The sequence below is a fragment of the Miniopterus schreibersii genome (assembly GCF_964146895.1).
Source record: "Miniopterus schreibersii genome assembly, chromosome: 6".
In the NCBI taxonomy this organism is placed as follows: Eukaryota; Metazoa; Chordata; class Mammalia; order Chiroptera; family Miniopteridae; genus Miniopterus; species Miniopterus schreibersii.
The window spans coordinates 66,314,942-66,331,722 of NC_138107.1; the positions used below are offsets into that span (position 1 = coordinate 66,314,942).

Consider the following 16,781-nt stretch of genomic DNA (forward strand, 5'->3'; position numbering starts at 1 on the left):
AGTCCAACTCAGAGTTGCCCTGCTTAGACTGCAGTGAAAACTCTGGCTTGGGAAAAGGAGCTCAGAGACGCACACCCTGGCCAGTGGTCAGCTGCGCTTACGGGATCTGGCTGAACAGGACCAGCCCGTTTTCCTTGCTCTGGCTGTGGAATGAGTTCCCTGGTCAGCTTTGTGGCAGTCACCAGTTCTGCTCAGAGTGGCTCGCTCTTGTCCATTGTCCTGGCAACAAGAGGAGGAGCCCTCCTGGGTGTGACTTCTCTAGCAGCCCATTTTCTGATGGCATTGATTTGGAGACCTAGAGATTTCTTTTGGAGTTGAGCAATTAAAAGACTATTTTATTTGACAAATCAGAGGGCTCTCTGGCAATACGGTCTCATTTAAGAATTTTGCAGACTTTCATTCTGTTTTCATTGGCCAAACACCACAGGCTAGTAACAAGAATCATAGCTTTGCCTGAGTCATGGTCTTTGGATGGAGATAGAATTTGGCTTGGAAATTTTGCTCTCTTGGCAGTGAACTGGTGCTCAGCCCATCCCAGGAGCCTTCAGAGTAGGGCTACCCTCTGGGTCTCTGCTTCAGGGCAGTGAAAACCAGTTTGGTGAGTTGGGAAGACATTATTTATTTGCTTTTTAGGAGCCTTGTACTATTGGCATCAGTGCAGTGGTGCCATCCTTTTATGAGTCTGGCAGAAGGAATAGCCAGAGGCGTTTGGGAGGGTCCTGAGGAAGGTCAGCTTCTCACAGATCCTCATCTACATACAGTGAAGTTCCTTACTTTTCCTGCACTAACTTTAGTTTGGGGCAAATTATTTGGCTTGCCTACCTCTGCAAGACTCCAGGTCACCAGACTCTCAGCTGTTGTAAGCCACAAGCAAAGGTTTTCTCTTAGCAGAGTTGTATTTTTATTTCGTTGTACTTTCAGCAGATTGATAACAGCCCAAGCTTGTCTCTTTTTTGTAAGACCTTGCAGAAGTCTAAAACAAAAATTTTTTTAGAATTCCCAGAATTCCAGAAATTCTCTTAAGACCCTTAATAATACAGTACTGAAAGACACATGATCTAGTTTTAAGATACAGCAGTCATCCATTTTATTGATAAAGATGGCCAACTTCCCAGCTGTCGTCCAACCCCAGTTCAGCCAATCCACATTTTGGGGTCAAACACATATACATTTCCCTAATAGTCAGGGCTCTCTTCCCCCTTGTGTGGGAGGGTACAAAGTAACAGAAAACAAATCAAACCAGCTTAGGGGAAAAAAAGGAGTTCGGGGATTTAGTGCTGAACACGTAAGTTAAAAGTCCTGGGTTAGATTTTAGATTTGACTTGAAGAATGATTTGGGGCCCAAGTAATGTCATCATGACTCAGTTCTTCTATATCTAAGCTCTTCCATTCTTTTGTATTCCTTCTCAGATTTTACTTAATAAACTGCCAACTCAGGATCCCCCTTGCACAACAGCAGACAAAGCGAGTGTGTTCACAAGTCAGTAGTTCATATAAGTCCCAAGATTCACCCTGATTGGACCAGCTTAGAACATGTGCCAGTTTTTGGTTTTAGTCACTGCAGTTGGGCAGCTGCCTGGAGGGGCCTCAGTGCTTTGATTGGACAGGCCTGGGTCAAGTATTTCATCCCTGGAGGTGGGGTGGAGTCCTATCCAGATATGGTATGAAAAGTTGGGGAAGGGTATTTTATATTGACAATTGGTCCTTGATGTCAAAACAAAGAGAGAAAGATTGTAGGGAGGCTGAGCAAAGCCTATTCCAGTTATCTGGAGCGTCAGACACCAAACTAGGCACTTGAGTTAACATTTTAAAAAGAAGAATGATGTATGTTGAGTCTTAGTGAGTTTCTAGGCACTGGAGTGTTTTGAAAGAATCTGCAAATACAGTAGTTTATTCCATCATTGAATGAGTCCATGAGATGATTTTTAAAGAGCTTTCCTACCTGAAATTTTGTGATTTATGCTTCTTGGAAAACAAAGTAGAAAAGATCATTTGTTTATTAGCCTAGGTCATTATTTTACCATTTTAGAATTTTTGATATTGTGACAGTTTTATGTAGAATTCTGAAAACTCAGTTCAGTGCTTTCTTTAACATCACATGTCCCCTAAAACAAGATCTGAATATAGAATAATTAATACATTGATGAAGAGCACCTTACTTTTTTGTGTGTATAGTAGTCTTACTAAGGATATAATAGTTGACAAATGCTGAATTTTACCCATGCAAAATTGTAATGTATACATGGGTTAAATATTGACTGGAGCTTCTTTGTCCTAATCCATATAAACAGCAATGAAACTTTTTTATTTGACTTTGATTTGAACTGTATTATACTCTCTGCAGAGAGTCTCAGTAATAGTTAAAAACATATTTATTTTCCCTCATTTTATGAAATACTGTTATCATTACATTTTGATTTTTTTAAGAAGCCTTCTTTAATCTTAGCCAAAATAAAGTCCAGCTGAGTTTTCCTGTGGACTAACGTGAGGACATGGAAAACCACAGGAAATTTGGATGACTGTTATTCCAATATGGTAAAGGTTTTAAAGAGCCTCATAATGTGTATTAAAATTGAAAGGAATTCCTGAGATGACAACATTTAAAACTAAATATATATTTATGAGAAATTACCTTCCCTATTATCAACAACTATTAAAACATCAAAAATAAAGTATAATTAAGTCCAAGTGAAAGTTTCTTGGTAAAGATTGCTCTTGAAGAGGGGCTTAATTACTCAGTCTATGGCGTATAATGTGCTTTGTTTCATCTCAGTGTGCCAAGCGACATATTAGATAGAAAGAAGAGTTAATGAAGGCAAAGCCCAGTTCTCTTTTTCTGGGGGGCATGGGCAGATGTTTGAGTGGTGAGAGAGTTTTAGGTTTCAGGGTAATTGTTCACCTCAAAACACCTTATGTTATTATTTATATTAGTAACTTGGTGTTGGGTGGAATTTGACTTCTGTCATTGTAAGGGTATTGAACAACTTTATTTGCTATATTGGTTCCTTTTAGTCTATGTGACATGGTCAGATTGAAGGGTTTTATTAATCTGTGAAATTTGACATAGATAACTCAACTTTTAATTAGCCTGCTTTATTATTCCAGGACTGAAGTTTCTTGTTTATATGTTCATTCGTTCATACCCTACCTTATTCCAGAAAATTAGAGACATTGTATAAAAACTACACATATGTAACCCACGTATGAGCAGCCTTGTTTTGATCCAGTCCCAGCATTGTCACATTCAAAAATAAGTATGACAGAGAAAATCATTGAAAATAATTCAAATATTTGCTTCCCTTCTCAGAAAATATCCAATAGGGGAGCAAATGCATGATATACATGTAACAGAACTTTTAGAAATCCTCTTTCCCCATCCCTGTTGCTGTGTACATGCTGTCGGATGTTTGCCCAAACTCACTCTCCTGTTTGAAACTTACACCCGCTCTCCCCAAACCCAGTCAGTCCTTTCCTTTCCCCTCTGTCCCTTCTTGTTTAGCCATCTTTTCTTCAGTTTCCTTTCTCACTAGATGTCCTTTCCCATTGCTCTCCTCCTGAGTCATTTCTCACATTTGTGTTAATGAACCCAGAAGAGAGGAAAAGGAACAAAGCTGGGAGTGAAACCCAGAGTTTCCCTTAGGAGGTCCCACAGGAATGAGGCTGCAGTGATCCATATGTTAAAATACTCTCTCTTTGTTGCCCTTATAAAAGATTGTAAAATGCTAATTAAAAATGGAAAGCCCGACCAGGGGCAGTATAAATTGGGATGAAAAGTAGGACACCAGGACACCAAACTGCATGCTATTACTAGTTACATAGTTGACTCAGAACTACTTCATGGTCAGTGATAAAACGGGCTCCTTCCCATAGTTCTCCCAATTCATGAGCAGAGCACGTAAACAGTTCCCCAGGTGACAAAGCCCTTCCTGGTCCTTAACTCTAAAATTATATAGTCACTTCACACTCTTTGTAAAAGGAACACAACAAAATGTAGTGGTAGTGAGTTTAACAACATCAATAAAGCAATTTGTTGCAGTGAAATGAGAGGACGTGATGCCAGTGTCCAGCTCAGTAAAAGACGTTCTGCAGTGGGCCCACAGTGTGGTCCAAGACCGCAGCTTTCTGATTATCTGAATTGACCCAAGAATAAAACATTATGCTTTTGAAGCGAAAAATGCAAACAGTGATGCGAAAGGACCAAAGCAGTGATGAAAAAGAGTGGCTGGCAAATTGTAGCTGCGCTGGGGAATTGTAGGGGAAGAAAGGACCGGGGACTGTGCCCTTTCGGAGGTGGGCAGCTTCTGTTGCTCAGCCCATCCTGCTCTGCCGTGGGCAGTTCTAGGGCAGTGCTGTTCTGTCTTCTCATTCTTCAAGGTGAGCCTGAAGTCCAGATTTTTATGTGAAATGTCTCCACTTACATGCTCATCATTCAGTCATTTGGATTTTTTAAAAAGTGTTCGTGGGCCAAGCAGAACATACCGGCAGGCATTCAGTCATCCATATCTGATCACAGAAAAGCTTAGCCTGCCTGTTTTTTTGTAAAAATGTTAGTCTCACTTCCATCTTCTCTGCTGGACTCAAGATTGGTCCTCTGACAAGGTCTAGAATCTGGTGTTCTCTGATTCTCTACCACCAATTAAGTGTCCAACCATTCAGTTCAGTTCAGACACTGACTGCTTCAAGTTCGACTCCACAGGTTTAAGGGCTCAGTACCCCAAAAGTGCCCTCACTTTCAGATCCCCCCAGTCAACCCATATTTCTGTCTGATTTGGCTACAAATTTGGAAGCTCCCATGATTCCCTCCTCAGGTTGAAATTCACTAGAATGACACAGGACTCAGGAAAACACTTTACTTAGCTATACCCATTTTTAATAAAGGTTATGTCTCAGAAACAGTCCAATGGAAGAGATACATAGGACAAAGGGTGGGGGTGGGAGTCTATAGAGCTTCCATGCTCTCTCTGGGCACTTCACCCTCCTGTATCTCAGTGTGTTCACCAACCCAGAAGCTCTCCAAACCTTGTCACATAGGGTTTTTATGGAGGTTTTATTGTGTAGGCATGATTAACTCCTTGGCCATTTGTGATTGAACTCAATCTCCAGCCCCTCTTTTGAGGTAGGGGGTGGGGGCTGAAAGTTCCAAACTTCTAATCAAGGCTTGGTGTTTCTGGTGATCAGCCCCTATCCTCAAGTTACCTGTCCCCCTCACATCCCAAACACACTATGAGTCATCTTATTAGCATACAAAAGACATTCTTATCATTTAGGAGATGACAAGTGTTCCAAGGACTCTGTGCCAGGAACCAGGGAGGGACAAATATAAAATATGTACTTTTTATTATACCACAGGTGTTCTTTTTAGTTGGTGAGGAGCGAACGAGAATACTTGAGCAATGACCACTGATGATGCTTTTTATAGAGCCTGACCAAGACTGACATGTGGTTGGATGGTCATTGCTCTAGAGATGGGCCCTCAGATATATGAAAGCAAGCCCAGGGTTTTTCTCCAAAAATCTATTTTTGGTTCACCTTTGTACATAAGTGAATTCCCCCAGAAACCTACACTAATTTAAAAGGGAAAAATTTCAAAGTAAGTATGACTAGTCTCCCACCCCTGATTCCTATGTTTGAGCAATGTCACTTCCAAAGGATACAGCCAGGATACGTCAACTGGAAAAATACCTCTAAGAAATTGAATGAACATACTGGATGTAAACCAACTAAATTGTGGACACCTGCCAAAATAATTTTTAAAATTTTATACATGCTGTTAGATTCTCCGTTCTGAAAGTACCTATAATGACAGAACCAGTTAGGAGGCCACTTCCAGTTTATGACATTGAAATAAATTATCATAAAAGGGTAAGTATATGTGTATGGCTAAAATTGTTCAAAAGCAGTTAAAATTATTAGAATATATCTTAAAAATTGGAAGGAAGGAGATAAGTTGAGTTAGAACATATTCTAATTTTATGCCAGTCATGATTGTTTTCTGTCAACAGGCCATTTATGCTGGTCGTAAATGTTATGTTTCACTAGACTTTCAGGAGAGCATTCATTTATATACTAAACTGATTATTTTTAGGACTGTATTTTTTTAGCCTTTATTTTCCTCCATTCTTCTATAGTTTAAGCAGTTGATAGGGAATTAGGTAGGAATCTGAAAACTGAATCCCTGGCATTATTGTATTTCTGCTTGAAAAATTTTAAGGTAGCTATGCTTTAGCTTGCTGAAATGGCTTCAAGAAATCAAAATCTTTCTGTTTCTCCAGACGAACTGTGTCCCTGAAATATATTGCTGTAGTACTGAGATATTAATGTCATTTTGAAATAATCCCATGCTGTTTTTTCTAAAAGTCATTGGGGAGTCTGAGCGTATGATTCATTTTGAGTAAAAATATTTAAAAAAAATATCTGACAGGAAAAAAAAAAGATTTCTAGGCACACTAATGAGCTCTAATAGAAGAAAAAAAAAAATTGAAGACTTCCTTGGCTTTTTAAGTGATCATAAACAGTGAATGATGGACTTAAGGGAAGAGTAAAGTAATCAGATATAAAAATGAGATTTAACCTTTTAGAAATCCTGTTAAAATTTTTCTTACAGTATCCCCACCCCCAAGAAGCTGTTTTGGAGTCACCCAATATAAAATGAAAGCTCAGTATCTCTAATAGTTTCATTGCACTTTGAGATTTCAGGATGGTCCTGAAAAAACTTTTTTTGTTTTTCTTTAGAAATATGTGCTTATTACAGTCTTTGTGAGCAGTAAACTTCTTAAAGTAACACAGACAATGCTTTGTGTAGATATAGTACTGATATGGACATGGAAAACTAAGATCCTACAGGAATATGATGCTCAGCTTACACTTACTTATGACACAAAAGTTAATTTACTCAGTTTGGGACACTGAATAATGGCCCTCAAATATAATCAGGTCCTAAATCCTGGACCTGTGAATGTTCCCTTATGTGGAAATATGATTAAGTTAAGTACCTTGAAATGAGATTATCCTGGATTTTCAATGTTGGCTTCTAAGTGCAATGTCAGTAGCCATTAAAGGAGGCAAAGAGAGATTTGACTACAGAGAAGTCAGTGTGACACTGAAGACAGATATTATGTTGCTGACTTTCAGGGTGGAGGAAGGGACCACAAGGAATGCAGTTTTAGAAGCTGGAAAAGGCAAGAAAAGAGCCTCTGCTGGCTGGGCTCCCACAGGTAGCAGCTAAAGGTCCAGAGGGATATCTCAGCTGTGGGAAGGTCTAAACCCCAAGTTGGGCTCTGTAGCCCAGAGCCCCAGAACTAAGAAAGATGCCCACATAACATCTGGTTGTGAAAAGCCCCACCCTGTGGGGTTTCTGTCGGCCAGGGAGAGACAGCTGGAAATGTAGGCACCCTCTTAAAGGGCCAATGCACAAAATTTCAGGTGTAGCCACTCACTTTGGGCTCTGGCAGAGGGAGGGCAGAGTGGAGTAGAGCTGTGTGAAGAGAATCCAGAGTTGGGGCCTCTAGGGGTAGAGCTTGGATTTCTGTTCTGAGTCATTCTCCCATACAGCAGAGGACATATTTCTCATTCAGACCTTTACCATACAGGCAGTTTTTGCCTCTGGGGGAAGCAATTGCCCCACCTTGTTGGAAAAACTTTCCCCCCCACCCTGTGGAGTTTATGCCTTGCTGTGGTCTATAGCCTGAGACTCATTTAGCAACTGAGAGTAACAATCAGCCTGCAGGCAAAGGTGGATATCTGGGTGCTTTGAGTTTTTGCCCAATCTGCTTCTGGACCCAGGGCTAGGGAAAGCAGATATTGGTGCACATCTTGGTCCTTTCCAAATGCGCCTAGCCTCAGAAGAGGGAGCCACAAGGTGTGGATTGCTGAAAGCTCCAAACAGAGTACCCAGGGCCAGTTGCAAACAGTATCTGACATTGTCCTGCACCAGAGACCCTCTGAAAAGACTGGGAGTCTTAGCAGTACTACCTAATACCTAGACACAAACCCAAACAGGCAGCCAAAATAGGGAGACAAAAAGACAATGCCCAAATGAAAGAACAAGAGAATTCTCCAGAAGAAGAGTTAAATGGAGATACAAAATTTATCAGATATAGAGTTCAGAATAATGATTGTTAGAATGCTCAACAGCATGAGAAAAGATATGTAAACTATGAAGGAAATTAAGAATGACATAGCCATAATAAAGAACACATTGGAAGGAATAAATAGCTGATTAGAGGAAGCCGAGGATCAGATCAGTGAATTAGAAGACAGGGTAGAAAAAAATCACTCAATCAGAGAACCAAAAAGAAAAAAGCAATTATAAAGGAGGAGGACAGCTTAAGAGAGCTGTGGGACAACATGAAATATAACAATGTTTGCATCTTGAGTGCCAGAAGGTGGAGAAAGTAGCTAAGGGTTAGAGAGCCTGTTTAAAGAAATAATGGCAGAAAACTTCCCTAACCTGGTCAAGGAAAAAGTCACACAAGTTTGAGAGGCACAGATAGTCCCATGCAAGAAGAACCCAAAGAGGCTCACAACCAGGCACATCATAATTAAAATGCCAAAAATTCAAAACAAAGAATCTTAAAGGCAGCAAGAGAAAAGCAATTTGTTACCTACAAAGGAGCTCCTATAAGGCTGTCAGCTTATTCCTCATCAGAAACTACACAGGCCAGGAGGGAATGGCATAAAGTATTCAAGGTAATGAAAAGCAAGGATCTGAAACCAAGACTTCTCTATCCAGCAAGGCTGTCATTCAAAAGAGATGGTGAAATAGCTTCCCAGACAAAAAAAGGCTAAAGGAGTTTATCTCCACCAAACCAGCATTGCAAGAAATGTTAAAGGGACTGCTGTAGTAAGAAGCAGAATGCCTGGTAGGGCTCCCCTGTGAAGCTGTGCGGACCAGGGCTTTTGTTTGCTGGGAGTTTTTTGATTACCGCTTTGACTTCATCAGTTGTTATTAGCCTTTTCAGGTTTTCTGATTCTTTCTGATTCAGTTTTACATGATCTCACTCATATGTGGAATCTAATGAATAAAACAAACTGATGAACAAAATAGATCCAGAGACAAAGAAGCATAGAACAGACTGATGAATCTCAGAGGGAAGGCAGGGGTGGGTGGGTGCATGGGTGGGAAGATATTAACCAAAGAACTTTTATATGCATATTATGCATAACCCATGGACAATAGTGTGGAGAAGGCCTTGGGCAGGGGTGGGGGCGGGGCGGGGTAGAAGGAGTCAAGAGGGGGAAAAAGGGGACATCTGTAATACTTTCAACAATAAAGACAAATTTTAAAAAGGAAAAAAGAAAAGAGCCTCTGTGGGTGGTGTGGACCTGCAACTGATTTTAGCCGCCTGACCTCCAGACTGAGAGAATAAATATGTGTTGTTTTAAGCCCATTTGTTTATCTATATTAAGTTAAATAAACCACATACTGTATATAATAACATTTGTAAAGCAAAAGAGAATTTAAAAACTCCCAAATACTTGATCACTTCTTAACATTTCTGTTTGCAGATTTTTGGTGAACTTCTGTGTTGCTATGTTCATCAGCTTGTTCTTAGTTGATAAGCAGTAAATTCCTAGTATTTAAATGCCATATTTACAGGACTTTGCTGGTTCCTCTTAGCACAACACAATCCTATTATCACCTGGAGCAAGTTCCCTTTTCTGGTTCCTTTTCTCAGTTTATGGGGAGGTATACACTATCATTGTCTGTGCTGCTGACTTCCCTGTAACTTTCAGGCCGAGGCTCAGCATCCTGATTTTTAGAAAAGGGAACCAGACTCCCACACAAGCTATCTATATATGCAAGGCAAACCGTCTGCACACTGTGTATGCATCCATTTTCTGACAGTGTCATTGCCATCCTGTTACTGGGGGAACATGTAAGGTCCTCTGAAATGTCCTTTATGAACCCACCTCCAGGCTCCTCTGAAAGGGTGACATTTTGCATCCATTCTGCGCACTTGCCCTTTGGTGAACAGAGCACCCTAAGATCTGCTGACCCCGTCACTGTTTTAAAATACAGTGAGAAAAATAATGTGAACACATAATTATATCTGGAACTTATCAAATACCTTCTTCGTTGTGTTTTTACTGCTTTATATATTACTCATTTACTTGGATCCTGACAAATTCCCAAGTAATGACGACAGCTGTAGCACAACAAAGTAATAACTTCTGGTTACTGAGCTGAGCTCTTACGTGAACCCGGCACAGATTGTTTTTAATAGTAAAAGTAAGCTTTCTATGTGCTATTTAATAATGGCCCCATGTGAGGCCATTATTTTCCTTTCAAGGACAGGAACCTGAGGCTTAGATTTAGTAACTTGCCCAAGGATGCATACCTAAGAAGGAACAAGGAGATCCGTGGCTACACCTCATTTCCGTGAGTCTGGAAATGACGAGTCACTTTTAGGCAACCAGGAAAAAACAGCCTAGACTCTGAAGGTCAGAATGGCACACTGAAAAGGTTGCCGTGGAACAGGCCGGAATAGGAACCTAGAAGAGATCTCCTGAGGGAGACAGACCAGCTTTGTCTGATAAGGAAGGGAATGGGGCTACAGTCCAGAAATTCACTGTGGTGGATGAACTCAGGAGAAAGAATAAATACAGAGATTTAGAGAAATGTTGCCATAGCTGCAGATATTTAACTTTTACACATTTAATGATGTTATGCTTGCAAAAGTATATTCTTGCTGTACAAAATATTCAACAGTAACAAATTATATAAATCTAAATAAAGTTCCCCCTCTTCTCTCTTTCCCTATTGACCAGCCATTTTTCCATAGCTATACGGGGGTGGTCAAAAGTAGGTTTTATTTTCCTCCATTTGTTAATATACTCTCCATAGTTCCACAGATCATATCTTTCCTCTTCATCTGTAACAATGAGACACCAAAGTGGGGGGTATGCTTAAGGAAATTAAAAAACAAAAAAATAAAACAAACAAAAGACTATATTCCCGTCAGGGTTGGTCATTTTTGACATTTTCTACTTTTCTTCATGTAGCTATTAGCTCCAAATCAAAGAGCAGTGTCCTTTTTTTTGCTCCCTCCTCTCCACCCCCTTAACATCCTCTGTATATGAATGGTGTTCTGCCTTGGCCTTTTGAGCGCTGGGAGCTCTGCAGGGTGACGAAAATGTAATCAGATGTGAGGGAGCACAGGGAAGTGCAGACTCTTGGGAATGTTTAGTTTTGAGTTAAAATATATATATAATTTTTTTTCTTGACCTTAAAACAGCAGCTTTAGCACATTTTCTAATCTTAGCCACATGTAAGCTGTTAGGGCCAGACAGGACCTTAAAAATCATGCCAACCTTTTGCTTTGTTTACCCTTAGAAGTCCTGGAGACTTTATCACATTTCCAGAGGTCACAGCTGATACACAGAGAGCCACACCCGGAGGCTAAATCTTTCCTTCCTGTGGGTGTGTTCTTTATTGAAGCCCATTCGATTGCCAGACTGTTCTCCTCTAAATAATATGGAGAATTTCAAAAGTCCAGTGGATTTTTTTTTTAAGTTACACATATACACCATAGGACACTTTGAGGAGAGGTCCTGGGAGGCCTTGTGACCATTGGCTTGGACTTTGCGTTGTGAATTCCAACTCCACAACTTAATGATGTCCTGTGATTTTAGGAAATGACCCTAATTTTTCTCAGCCTTCCTTTTCTTATCTGTCACATGGAGATAAGATTGCCTACCTTGTTGGGCTTTTTGAGAATAGGATAATTTTTTTCATTTTGTTATGTATTTATTAAAGACAGTCATTTACAGTTTATTAAAAAAAAATTGGCCTGATATACACAAAAATTTTCTGATAATGGTAATTAAAAACAGCTACTCCCACCCTCTTGTGTCAATACCAATATTCAATCAGATTTGTTTAATCTTGAACTATAATCCAATAAGACTGGCACCAAACACTTAAGGTCCTAGACAAGATAATAAAATACTTGCAAGCCTTTTGGGTCCTTGGATTGAGTGACATCAATAAGGAAACCAATTTTTGATGTTGTGAAAGAACTGTGTTCATCTCCAATGACAATGTCAAGCTCCTACCAGCCCACTTGGTCAGGAGGAGGCCACAAAGCATCATCCTCTTTGGTAATTTCACTGTTACCAGTTATTCTCTTCAGTTCCTCCATCACACTTTTATGTACATAAGCCTCTTTTCTGATCATGACATCATTTTTGTAATTGCTGTTGGCATATCTCAATTTCCCATCAGGTCAGAACTCAAATTCCAGGAATTCGTGGCTGAACTTGCCCCTGTGACCGACGTAGTAATGCAGATAAAAGTCACTCTCTGTGCCTCTCAACAGGCCAGGGAGACTGAACTTTAATAGCAAACCATGCCCGATAAGATAATATTTATAAAGTGCATATCACAGCACCTCATTCCTTAGCCAACTCAGTAGTCGTTGCTGTCAGAAGAAAGCTCCTTTAAACTTCTCATAATAACCTTTTTTAAAGAGTAAAACTCATTTTTAAAATTTGACAATTTTAAATATTTTTACAGTAAGAAGGAGACTTTAAAGACTAAATAATTAATTTTTTTTTTCTTTTGACCATTATACATGATATAAAATCCAAAAGGTACAAGAGACACACAGTTAATAGTAATATTTCTTACTCTCTCTTTTTCCCAGCTACTAACTTTCTTTTGCTGGAAACAGTTTTTTTGTGTGTAACCTTGTAGGCGTAGTCTATGCATATACTCAGTAAATTTTAAATATTAAGTGATTTTTATCTTCACCTTTCCCTCTATGCTGTTGCTGGACTAACAGTTGAATCAGTAGCTCTAGGTCGGCACTGTCCAATCCTTTCTGTGAGGGTAGAGTGTTTTATACTTGTGCTGTCCCATCAAGTGCCCACTAGGACATAAGTCTATTGAGCCCTTGAATCGTGTGGCTCTTGCAACTGAAGAACTGAGTTTTAAATTTCTATTAAATTTTAATTAAATTTAACAACCACAGGTGGCTGCCTAGTGGCTACTACATTAGACAATGCCATGCTAGGTATTTTGTCTATGGTACTTTTTACAGAAATACATGGACCTCAATTGTGGAATTAAGGAGTCATATAGAATCATTAATTTAATATTATTAAAGAAAATGATATTTTAATACATTTTTAATTACATGTGGCTAATATGTTCTTTTTACATAAATATCTAAATAAGGAGATGGGAGTTTATTTTCGAGAACATGCTACTAATCAGAGAAAGCTGTGGAATGGCAAGTTTGTAGGAGAGCAGATCTCAACCAAATTAGAACATAGCCTTATTTATTTATTTATTTATTTATCCATCCATTCATTCATTCATTCAAGAAATATTATTGAGTGCTTAATGTGTACCATGCATAGGCCCTGGGAGTGCAGCATGTAACGAAACACAAATTTCCACCCTCCTGAGACTTTCCCTTAGGTGTTAATGGAAGCCTCTCTTATCATTTGGTGCCTTTCTGTGTTGGGTTCCACTGGATGTCAGCAAGCAACAGAAGAGACCTCTGCAGAGACAAAGAAAGGAACTGGCCCAAGGCCCTGGCTTTGATTGCTGCCGGTACCCTGAACTTATTTCATTTAGTAAAGGGAAAACAGTTCATTCAGCTACGAAAAATGTATCTTTAGCAGTATCTATTACCTTATTTATGTCTTCAGTCAGCGAAGGGTTGTGATACTAATAGGGGGGGAAAAAAGAGGTGTGCATGTGTCCTACAAGTGCACACAATTTTTATGGAAAAAAGCCAGGATATTCCAGGTTAAGGCTTTAATAGTCCTTTACGGGCAGTAATCAGAATTATGGCCTTGTTTCTTCTGCCCTTGAGGAAGTCTGAGTGGTTTAGTTACCCTGTCTTGAGGCTTTTATATAATCAAAACAGTGCTAGCCTTAGCCTTTATTGGATTTGTCTTAGTCTTTCTACTTTTCTACATTTTCAAACTCTTCTAGTATGAGCATGTGTTATGTTTGTAAGAAAACAAAGCATAATAAATTATATTGTAAAAAATAGTCTAGTTTGAGAGATAGTGAATGCCTGAAATGGCTGGATGGGAGCAGAGCTTAAGAAGAGAAAGTGAATTTGAAAGGGAGAGCTTTAGAAAATAGAATTGACAGGGTCTAGTTATAACAGAGGAAACAGAAAAAGAGACACTTGTTTTATGTCATTGTGATCTCTTCTGAAGAAAGATAATGGCAGCTTACACAAAATAAAAGTGGGCTTTTTAATTCGTGTTCACAGCAGTCAAATATGAAATATGTCTCATTATTTTCAGTCACTTATCTGTATAAGGTGATTTTCCAAGTCTGTGTTTAGTCCACAATATTAATAAGTGTATATTTGGGGGCTATTAAAATTGCTTAGGTGAAGTAAGGGGAGTTTATTTTCTTGTATAACCTTTTGTTTTCAGTTTACCTTAATTTAGTGATAACAAAACCCTTTTGTGCGACCATCTTAGCATGATAGATACTGACTTGAGAACAAAAGAGAAGACCTAAAAGGAAAGATCTAAGACGGAATGTTTGAAGAGCATTAGCTATACCACATTTATCAGAATGGTGGACATTCCCTCTTAGAAAAGGTGTTAAAAGTGTATTTCCAGGCTTTGAAGGAAAGATTTCATAGTGGGCTTCCAGAACTCACCTCTGATTTCCAATTTCAAGATCAGAAAGTTCCAATCATGTTGATAACCGCCAGAGAAATAAATTCTCATGAGTATGAAACTGGACACGAAAAGGGGTCCAAGGGGCTACCTGTCGCTACTGGGCCAATAAGCAGAGACAAGGTTGAATCTTTTATGTGTGTTTATTTGAATTTCCAGCAGTCGGAGAGAGCAGCAGGTATGATACCTTGAAAACGTGCTCTAACATCTTATGCCAGTCAACCAAATATATAGGGGCAGGGAGAAAAGGACACTATGTGCAGGTGACCAGTGCAGCAGGGTGGGGGAGCAGGGTACTCGCTTATCGCATTCTTTCCCAGAATCTTCAAGTATGATGTCATAGCAGCCATCCTGTTCCTGGAAATGGAGAACAGACGGCATTCCTGAGGCAGACTCCCGGAGGGGTCGGCATCTGGGCCCAGTGACCGAGTCAAAGTGTCCCTTCTTTTAATTTTGGAAAGAACAGACATGATTTATAATATCTGTGAAATTACTGCCGCCCCACTCTGTTCCCTCCCTGCCCCTATCACTTCCCCACTGTTAGTATTATTTTATATCTGTGAGATTAGTTATAGCTGAAATCCTTCATGTTGTTGAAGAGATTTCTCCTTCGCGTCAGAGACAGCTCAAGGTGAGGGAATACAGCGTACGGGGGACCTGAAAGGGGGCAGATAATGACGACAGCAATAAGCAAACAAGCTGCAAAACATAAACAGGAGAAAAATTGAAAAGAGTTCTAGGAGCCCAGGCAGACTGGATAGGTCAATCCCGAAAAATCCTTCACGTTGCTTTATCTTGGAAATGGTCTCCTTGACTTGCTGAATGTTCTGTTCTAGCAGCTGAGGATTGTCAGAAAGGTTAAAACAGCACAACCCTTTGAATTCCTCACATCCATGATTGTGTCGTAATAGTAAGTAGTCAAGCGCTGCTCGGTTTTCTAGGACCGCCTGCCCAACCTGACGCAGTTCTTGGTTTATGGCACTTATAGCCCTGGAGGTGGTGTTGAGGGCCTTTACCATGCTGCAAGCCACTCGACCTATTTCTACACTGGGAGAAGTTACCATTACCGACATGACGAAAATGGTTAAAGAAACATATTCAGCAGGACTCTGCAAATGAAGGTTGTCATTGCAGACTGGAGCCAGGGACGTAGAAAGGTCTTGTCGAACTCGGGTGGTGTGATGTTTCTGAGGCAGGAAAACAGCCAGTCGTCCTAAAGAGCATGGTCCCCCTTTACTATTAGCAGGGATATAGGAATAAACAGTTAGACCACATATGAGAAACCAACCGGCCGGCAATCTGGTATGTCCACTTCCATAAGAGATAGATGAATTATCAGAACAGTTCATATTATAATTATGAAACAAGGAGAGACAGTAACTAGTACAGCCAGTAAAATACAAACATTCACCACTGGGGGCTACTGCTGCAATCTTCAGAGAAAACATGTCTTTATCTTTTTCTTGGACACTTGGTCCTAACGCATAAAGGTCCCAGTAGGTTATCTCTTTCCTAATATGAATTAAATGAGTATAATTTTGTATATTAGCAATAGGTGTCCCAACTCCAATTAGGCAGGACATGAAGGTCTGTTTTACATAAATTCCACCTGAAAGGCAAAAGTCAGAGACATTAAGAACATTCCTTGCCAAATATACCCAGATATTCTCATCTCTCTTCAAAGGGTATATCTCTCCTGATGCTGGGAAGGTAAGATGCAAAACCAGGATTAGGACAATTGCTATCTCTGGGGGACAACTTTTAGGTCCTCCTCGGGTTCGACTGTCCACTCTTCCTCTGGTGCCGTTTTGACTCTGGTGTGATGGGCCCTGGGTCTTACTCCTGCCAACTTCAAAGCAGTTGGGGTGGTGAGGAGTACATCCCATGGCCTGGTCCATCTTTCTTCCAGTTGATCTTCTGGTGATCCAGTTTTCCATGTCATGAATAAGACGTCTCTTGCTTCAAAGGGATGCAGTGGACCTGTGACAGAAAGATCTCTAGTACATACCAAATCGTTAATTATAGTTAATATCTGAATAAGATGTTGGACATAATTTTTAACCTTAATACCATGATCTATATACACATCTCTTGTCCCTATAGTGGCCTGAAAGGGTCGCCCG

General features: G+C 39.9%; 1 protein-coding gene and 1 pseudogene across 4 annotated transcripts in view; one reads left to right on the forward strand and one right to left on the reverse strand.

Annotated features, from left to right (window-relative positions):
• The window catches only part of NCOA7 (nuclear receptor coactivator 7), a 125,460-nt gene that overhangs the window by 32,882 nt on the left and 75,797 nt on the right, over positions 1–16,781 (forward strand). The gene's annotated exons all lie outside the window — the stretch shown is intronic.
• On the reverse strand, positions 11,872–12,259 carry LOC308558743 (protein mago nashi homolog pseudogene; annotated as a pseudogene). Its single transcript has one exon. The product of its transcript is annotated as a protein mago nashi homolog pseudogene (transcript).